Here is a 7,500-nt window from a genome sequence, read left to right on the forward strand (position 1 = left end):
TATTATTTTAAAGGTATAAAGTGTTTAGATTTTTGATCATATATATTTGCCTTCTATTCATAGTTGTTAATTCAGTTTTATAGCATTGGGAAAAAAAATTAAATCCAGCATGCAAGGATAATGAATGCGAATAGTTTTAATGGTTCACAAGGTGTGCAGCATACTTATAATGATGAATACCAGAGCTTGTATAGCATGACACCAAAGAGAAGCTCCTTTTATCATGGAGATGTGTTCACAAAATAAACTGGAGCCATAAATGTCGGGATTGTCATGAATGTGCTCCACTTTTCTCATGCGCATACATACTGTTACGTGGAGGGGGGTCCATAGCCAGACTGTGGTAAGTGTAGTATATGGTTGGTGTGTTTCTAGTAGGTTGGAATCCCATTTAACAGGAAGCTGTCAGAATAAGTTGTTTGTTTCAGTTGACACTGAGGAGGTAGTTTATGTAATTTATAGACAGGGTAGACAGTAATTTTGTATGTGTAAACATCTCTTGTTTGTGGGCAGGCCACAGAGGCACATATAATGTGTGCAAATGTACACGGAGGCACACGTGCATTGTGCACAATGAGGTTCATTACGATTTCTCTGGTCAGTGTGTGCGAGCCATGGCATCACAGTGTGCTATGGAGCTGGAAGATGTGATGGTTTATTTTTATTGGGGCCGTCCCGTGGGTGGGATTCCCAAAAGAAATTGCCACTTGTGAGGAAGCGGGATCCTTGTGTGGGAAGGGGACAAGCAAGTGGTTCACGGAGGATGCAAGACCTTTGTGTGATTTTGCTCTGAAAAAGTTTTGGGATTGACCCTCGTTTGGAAAGGACAAAGAGGGCCACGAGACCCGGTCGAGGAGCTGATCGTCGCTGGTGCTCCTCGTGACTGGTTCACTTCATCGTGCTCTGTTTGGCTTTCTGCATCTCGGGTGCTACTCGTCACTGGTGCTGCTGGTGGCTGGTTTTCTTCGCCTTTCGACCGACTGTCACTGGCTCTTGTCGACTCGCATCTGGTATCCAAAGAGGGCTGCATCGTGTCCTGCGTCCACCGTGTATATCGTAGACAAAGATAATTCTGGCCTGCATTCTTATGTTGTTGTAAAAGTGTGTTCTGTGATGCCTACAGTGGGTTAGGTTTTGTGATTTATTTCTCATCCATGTATACAAGTTCACATGTTCCCATCTCCCTCTTTGTGTCTTTTGATTCGCTTTGTTCATACCGTTTATTCGAGTGTTTTGTCTACCTTCTTCCCTGTACTTTTCAATACAAAATAAACCCTTTACAATAGGGGTGGGGAACCTTTTTCCTGTCAAGGGCCATTTCGATTTTTACAACATCCTTTGAGGGCCAGGCAAAATTATTGAACACATATATCGGACTCACCTAATGCGATGGCTGGAACTGTTTCTCTTTGGCGAGGCGTTTGGTGTCAGGTGGTAGTGATGATGATGCTACTCACAGCTGGTTTTGCAGGGTTGGGTCAGTCAGTCTTGAGCAGAACCGAGTCTTTGCAAGAGTCAGTTTTGAAAAGAACTGCTCACAGCTGTAGGTCATCCCAAACAGTGATGCAAACCTCAGTGCATGTCTCCTCAGAATGGGGAAATCCTCAGCACGTACATACAGATTGTAGAACTCGAGCAAACGGAGGTTGTTGTACCTAGCTTTGAGCTCGTCATTGCTTTGCAGCTCAATGATTTTGTGTTGTAGGTTGTCAGCCACATCAGCTGGTTCCACATTAAACGGCGTGGCAAATATGGTCAGTTCCCTTTGTTTACTTTTCATGTCCTGGAACCTCTCTCCAAATGCCTGGAGGAGTTTTGCACACTCAGCAGCATATTCAGATGTCACAGCAGGCTTTTGTTCTTGCAGAGCGGGAAAGTGGACAGTGTTTCCCCTTTCCAGTTGCACTTGCCACAGCTTTAGTTTAGCTTCAAATGATTTCACATTTGATTGCAGAGAGCTGAGAAGCTGGTTTGGACCTTGGAGCTTGACGTTCAGCTCTGACAGGTACTTGGTAATGTCCACCATGAAGCCCAAATCACACAGCCACTCGCTATCACTGAGTTCCATGACAGGTTTCCCCTTCATCTCCATGAACTGTTTCACTTCTTCTCTCAGTGAGTAAAACCGTGTGAGCATATTTCTGCGACTCAGCCACCGCACCTCACAGTGGTAAACCAGATCTCCGTACTCTGACTCTAGTTCACTCAGTAGCTCCTTGAACTGGCGGCTGTTCAGCCCTCTGCTTTGGATGACGTTTATGGTGGAAACGACAGTTGTCATCACATTTTTGAGCTTCAGGGACTGCACACAGATTCTCTTGGTGTTTGATACAGTGGCATACAACGAACTCACTTGGATCGAGACTGAGACGACTCATTCCTTTTTTGACCAATGCAGTCAATCCCTTTTGCGCGCCAACCATAGCTGGGGCTCCATCCGTGGCCAGGCCACTTAACTTCTCAAACTGCAGTTCGAATTTGTTCAGAGCCAAAACAACTTGCTCAAACAAATCCTCACCTTTGGTGCCATGCATGGCTTGCAAAGACAGCAACTCCTCGCTCGTATCAAACTCAGCTGTAATCCCCCGCACAAAAATGGCTAGTTGGGCGGTGTTTGTTATGTCCGTTGTCTCATCGCAGGCCAGAGAGAAAAACTGGAAATCTCTTGCGGTGTCCTTCAGTGTTTCCTCAATATCTTGTGCCATTTCAGTAATCCGATCTGAGACAGTTCTTCGAGACAAACTGACACTTTGGAACAATTTTACTTTGTCCGGTGCGAGCAGCTCTGCAGCGGCAACAACGCACTCCTTCACAAATTCTCCTTCTGAATGCGGCATCAGCTTCTTAGCGATTAGCTCACTCACCACAAAACTAGCATGCGTAGTGTTGTCTCGGTCACATTGTGGTCTTATGAAGACTGCTTGTTGAGCACCAAAACTCCGCCAAAGAGCGTTAACTTTATCCAAGCACATTTGTCCTTTCAACTCGTCCAGTTTAGCATGTTTCGAGCTGTAATGACGCTCGAGGTTGGACTTTTTCATCACCGAGGCGCTTCCTGACAAACTAGGCATACTGGCTTGCCTTTTACTTCCACAAAGAAATAAATAATCGTTTGCCCATTTCTCTTGGAAAGTGCGACATTCCACATCTACCTTTCTTTTCTTGTTCGTCGCCATGTTTGCATATACTGAATGAAATGATGACGTGAGATTACGCGATCACAGATTACGTTACGCACGTGCTACATTCACTGACCCTGAACGTGAAACAGACAGATGACAGCTGTCCGTTTTTAGCTGTCCATTTAATTAATTTTTTTAGGAAAAAATAATCGCTGTCTGGAGTTTTTTTTGTGTTGTATTTCTGAGGTTGCTTTTGTTTATTTTTATGAATTTCCTCACGGGCCGGATCAAACGGTCTCGCGAGCCGTATCCGGCCCGGAGGCCAGAGGTTCCCCACCCCTGCTTTAAAAGATACGAAAACGAGTTCGAGCAATCTTCTTCACATGTGCATGTGCCATCGATTTTTGACTCATTTGGGTGACCTTGGGGAATGGTAAAGTTGTGCAATAAGAGACCGTTTGGCCATATCCCAAGACTTAAGGTGCCGGCACTTAGGCCTACCATGTTAACAGGACTCAGACGTGACACTACTATATGGCATGAGAAGCTAACATTATATCACTTCAATGCACCCACCATCCATTCCTGTTATTTAATATTAATACCAATGATGTAGTCATTATTATCTCGAGCAATACAGCACAATTAGTTATATTTGAAAGGCCTTTCATCATACAGACCAATAACAATAGGACTTTCCGTTCAGAATGAAAATCCTTTATGAGATTATTCTGTAAGACTATAACCAAGAATTTCCATGTGTGCAAACTGCATCATCATACCTGAAAGTACCTTGTCACCAACTTGTAATTGTTTGTCCATGGTCTATCCTTTCAAATGCATCAAGCAACAGCACATCCCAATTTTAGCTTATCTGACTTTAGTCTGGTGAGCTTATGTGATTGAGCAGTGTCTGTAGGTGAGTGAGTCAGTCATTATCGCTTGAACCAAACACAAGATTTTGATGAAACTTGACCACAACCTTCAACACTCGTGATGTACCAAAGTTTGTTCATGGCATTAAAAAAAATCAGGGGGTCTGCGGAGGTGAGGGGTAGGGGGGGGTGGGTAGGTTTGAGTGACTTGCTCCAGACCCAGGTGAGCTTCAGGCCATGCAGTTCAATTTCTAAAGCTATGATTGGTTAAGTGGATTTGAGGCTGACTCCAACAGTTTGCAATAAAATTGTGACAATTCTCAAGGTTAACGTGAAAAATTGAAGACTGCCGGGATTAACTTCAGATCATTATCTGCATACCAGAATTTGAAAATGTAGTTTTAACAGTCCTCATGATCTGTCTGACAAATTCCATACAGGTCAAGATCAAGGTCAAAAACAAAAGGACAAGATCATAAAATTAAGACCCTTATGACCAACTTCAGACCATTACCAAGTTTTCTAACTATTGTTTCAACCGTTTTTGGTTTCCAACTATGACACAAAATTATTTAAAGTTACGATTCAAAAATATAATAACAAGGTAAAAAGAATGAAGACTTATTTTCAGCTTCAAACCACTATCGGTGTACCTTATTGTGTAACTATACCATTAACAATTATCACACCGTGGATGATGTATGCAAACAGTGTATTCTACTTTTGGGGCTTTCGACAAAGCAGCCTTCCCTTAAGGTTGTGCACCACTTGCTCGATAATCTATTGTGGACTATGCATTGCGTGCAAGATGCAGATCAAGTATACCCAGTCAAAAAAAACATCAATAAAGGCAATTTGTAACACAGCACCAGCTTGTGGAGTAGCTTGGGACTTCTTGCACAGAAATACAGATTTTAAACACTTTAATTCATTTGGCATCATCAACAACAGTTGTTTTTCTTGATTCTCACCATTATCCTACTTTGTTGAGTCTTAAAACATCCACCAAACGTTACATCAAATGGCTGGGCTATTTATTTCATGGTAAAGACTGTTTATACAAGCGGATAAACTGAGAGAAAACATGAGCTTTAGCGATGCTCCCGAGGGGGGGCACACACAATAACGGTCTCACAAGTATTTTTTTTTGAAATCGATTTGCTCAATGTCACACGAATAAATTTGCATTGCTTTAGTCGTACATTTTCTTTCTTTCGAAAGCATTTGTAGCAAATAGATGTCAACCATGTACCAGAAAAAAAGACATGATTTCCCGTAAACCAGCCTATTTATTTAATTAACTCATTGCATTCAATTTGTAGAGGATTTGCAAATGTAATTCATACATAATCCTTACTGTAATTCACTGACCGGTTTTTGTGGTGTTTGTTGGTTTGTTTGTCATGCTACTCCGACATTTCTGGGCTGATTCCATCCAGATTTGCTTTACAAGATCAGCATGAACCCAATTAATGCCAGGAGGTGTTATCTTTGCGGTGGTCTTGGGAGGTGGGGTGGAGGGAGAGGGGAGGAACACAAATTCTCTATGTATATGTGTATCGTGTCGCACTGCCTCCAGGAGTATTACAAGACTTCACCATTTACAGCACAGTATACCTGTCCCCACTTTTTCTAGTACAGTGAGGTGTTCTGAATTGTAAGCAGTGTGTTTTTGCTTCATGCACGTAACCCGAATTTCTTTTTTTGCCTCTACAGAGCTGTCAGTTGCTTTTATACCGCCCACATAAAGGTATGTATGTGTCAGAGGAACATGTTGCATGCTTGAAAGAAGATCGCTCATAGGGCGGGTACTCTGCTAATTTGTATAATTCCTTGCATCAAGAGAATAAATTATTGAGAAATCAAAATCAAAATTTTAACCTCTGAAGTTATGCAAAAAGATACATAAAAATCATGATTTTCATGGAGCAATAAACATTTATTTTAAATTAATTGAAAGAAATGATTATATAAATGATTATATGCTGAACCATCAAATTATATACAAGTACTAAATGGTGCAGAAAAAATAGGACCATTGGACCTGCAGCTTATTTGGGCCCTGGTCTAATGTTGTGACCCAAATTTTGTATCATTTTGACTGTTGGGTATGGAGAAAAAGATTTTTGAAGGAATTTATGCAATTTTCCCATAAATTGACTGAGTCGGTCATTTGGACACACTTCCAATCATGTGATTGACATTACCTCTGCAATTTAACATCAGCACCCTGTGCTAATGTTCCAACTCAAATTTGGTAGCATTCTGACTGGTGGGTCTGGAGAAGAAAATTTTTGAAGGAATTTGCACGACCGCCATTTTTACCTTCTTTAAGTTACGTGACGAGAACGAGCTTTGCAATCTCTGTTACCAGTCAGGAGCGGAATGTTGCTGCCAAATTCCAGCCGGATCGGTCCAGCGGTTTGGCTGGAGAAGTCAAAATAGGAGACAGACAGACGGATGGTGCATGATGACAATACCTTATGTGGAATTTCAATTCCAGAAAAGCCAAAAATATTATATTATAGAAGAGATATACATACACACACATATAAAAGACAGGGTGGCCGAGAGGTATGCACACTCTCCTTTAAGCGGTCTAGCCTGCATTCGAATCTCAGCCCAGTTTTTAACTCTTATCATAGAGTTTCTCACGGGCAAGGTGATTCATATATTCTACATATTTCCTTCAAAGTGTTCATCCACTCCCACTTATTCTCCTTATCCCACTGCCTTTTTACACTTTTAAATACTGACACTCAACCCAATTACACACTTCCCTCAACCTCTTCATCCACTCCCACTTATATGCCTTCTCTTGACCTTTTCTACCCCTTCACCTACTTCCCTAAACTCCTTTGCTTTGCCCACAGACTTCTATCCCTTCACTGACTTCCCCTCTAGACTTCCCCCTTTACCCATTCATCGATTTCCCCCATACCTTTTCACCCACTGCCCCCTCTATTTGTCCACTTCTTTGTTTATCTATTCTCACACTCCCCAAAATGATTTGGGTCATCCCTGAATCGACTTCAAATTTTGCTTTAATGCAGAGGACATAGTGGAGTTTCATAATAATTCCCAAACATTAATGTTAAAATGAAAGTTGAGCAAAACATTTCCCAACTCCCCAAACACATCGCTACACACTCTGAGCACAATTGCTGCAGTTTTAAGATAATTTGGTTCAGCACTGGAGGAGTGCATACAAGTCAAACAAACAAAGACATCGAATGATCATGATAATTTCCAATGTCGATGGTTTTCATGGATGAGCCGGCAGGATAACCTAGAGGTACGCACACTTGCCTCGAAGCTGTCTTGCCTGGGTTTGAATCTCGCCTCAGCTATGAACTGTCATCCTGGTCTTTCACAGGCTGGCTGATTCATCACTGTGTGTGCTGTCCCTCGGATCGACATTAAAGTGGGTGGGTGTTCCATCTGCCGGAATTAGCTGGTGGATATTTAAGATCCTACAGTGTCCTTCGTGAAGAGTAAGTGAG

At 42.1% G+C, this 7,500-nt stretch overlaps 1 protein-coding gene across 3 annotated transcripts in view; it reads left to right on the forward strand.

Moving 5' to 3' along the window:
• LOC147034527 (uncharacterized) overlaps window positions 1–7,500 on the forward strand; it is a 111,865-nt gene that overhangs the window by 14,676 nt on the left and 89,689 nt on the right. Inside the window, exon 2 of one of the 3 annotated variants that reach the window (XR_015059165.1) lies at window positions 5,714–5,747. The exons of the other annotated variants lie outside the window; for them this stretch is intronic. The gene's annotated coding sequence lies outside the window, so the exon portion shown is untranslated. The remainder of the gene's footprint in view (window positions 1–5,713; window positions 5,748–7,500) is intronic. 3 annotated transcript variants of the gene reach the window in all.

This window comes from Eptatretus burgeri, chromosome 1 (genome assembly GCF_056783735.1).
Source record: "Eptatretus burgeri isolate ZD-2024b chromosome 1, Ebu_testis_v1, whole genome shotgun sequence".
In the NCBI taxonomy this organism is placed as follows: domain Eukaryota; kingdom Metazoa; phylum Chordata; class Myxini; order Myxiniformes; family Myxinidae; genus Eptatretus; species Eptatretus burgeri.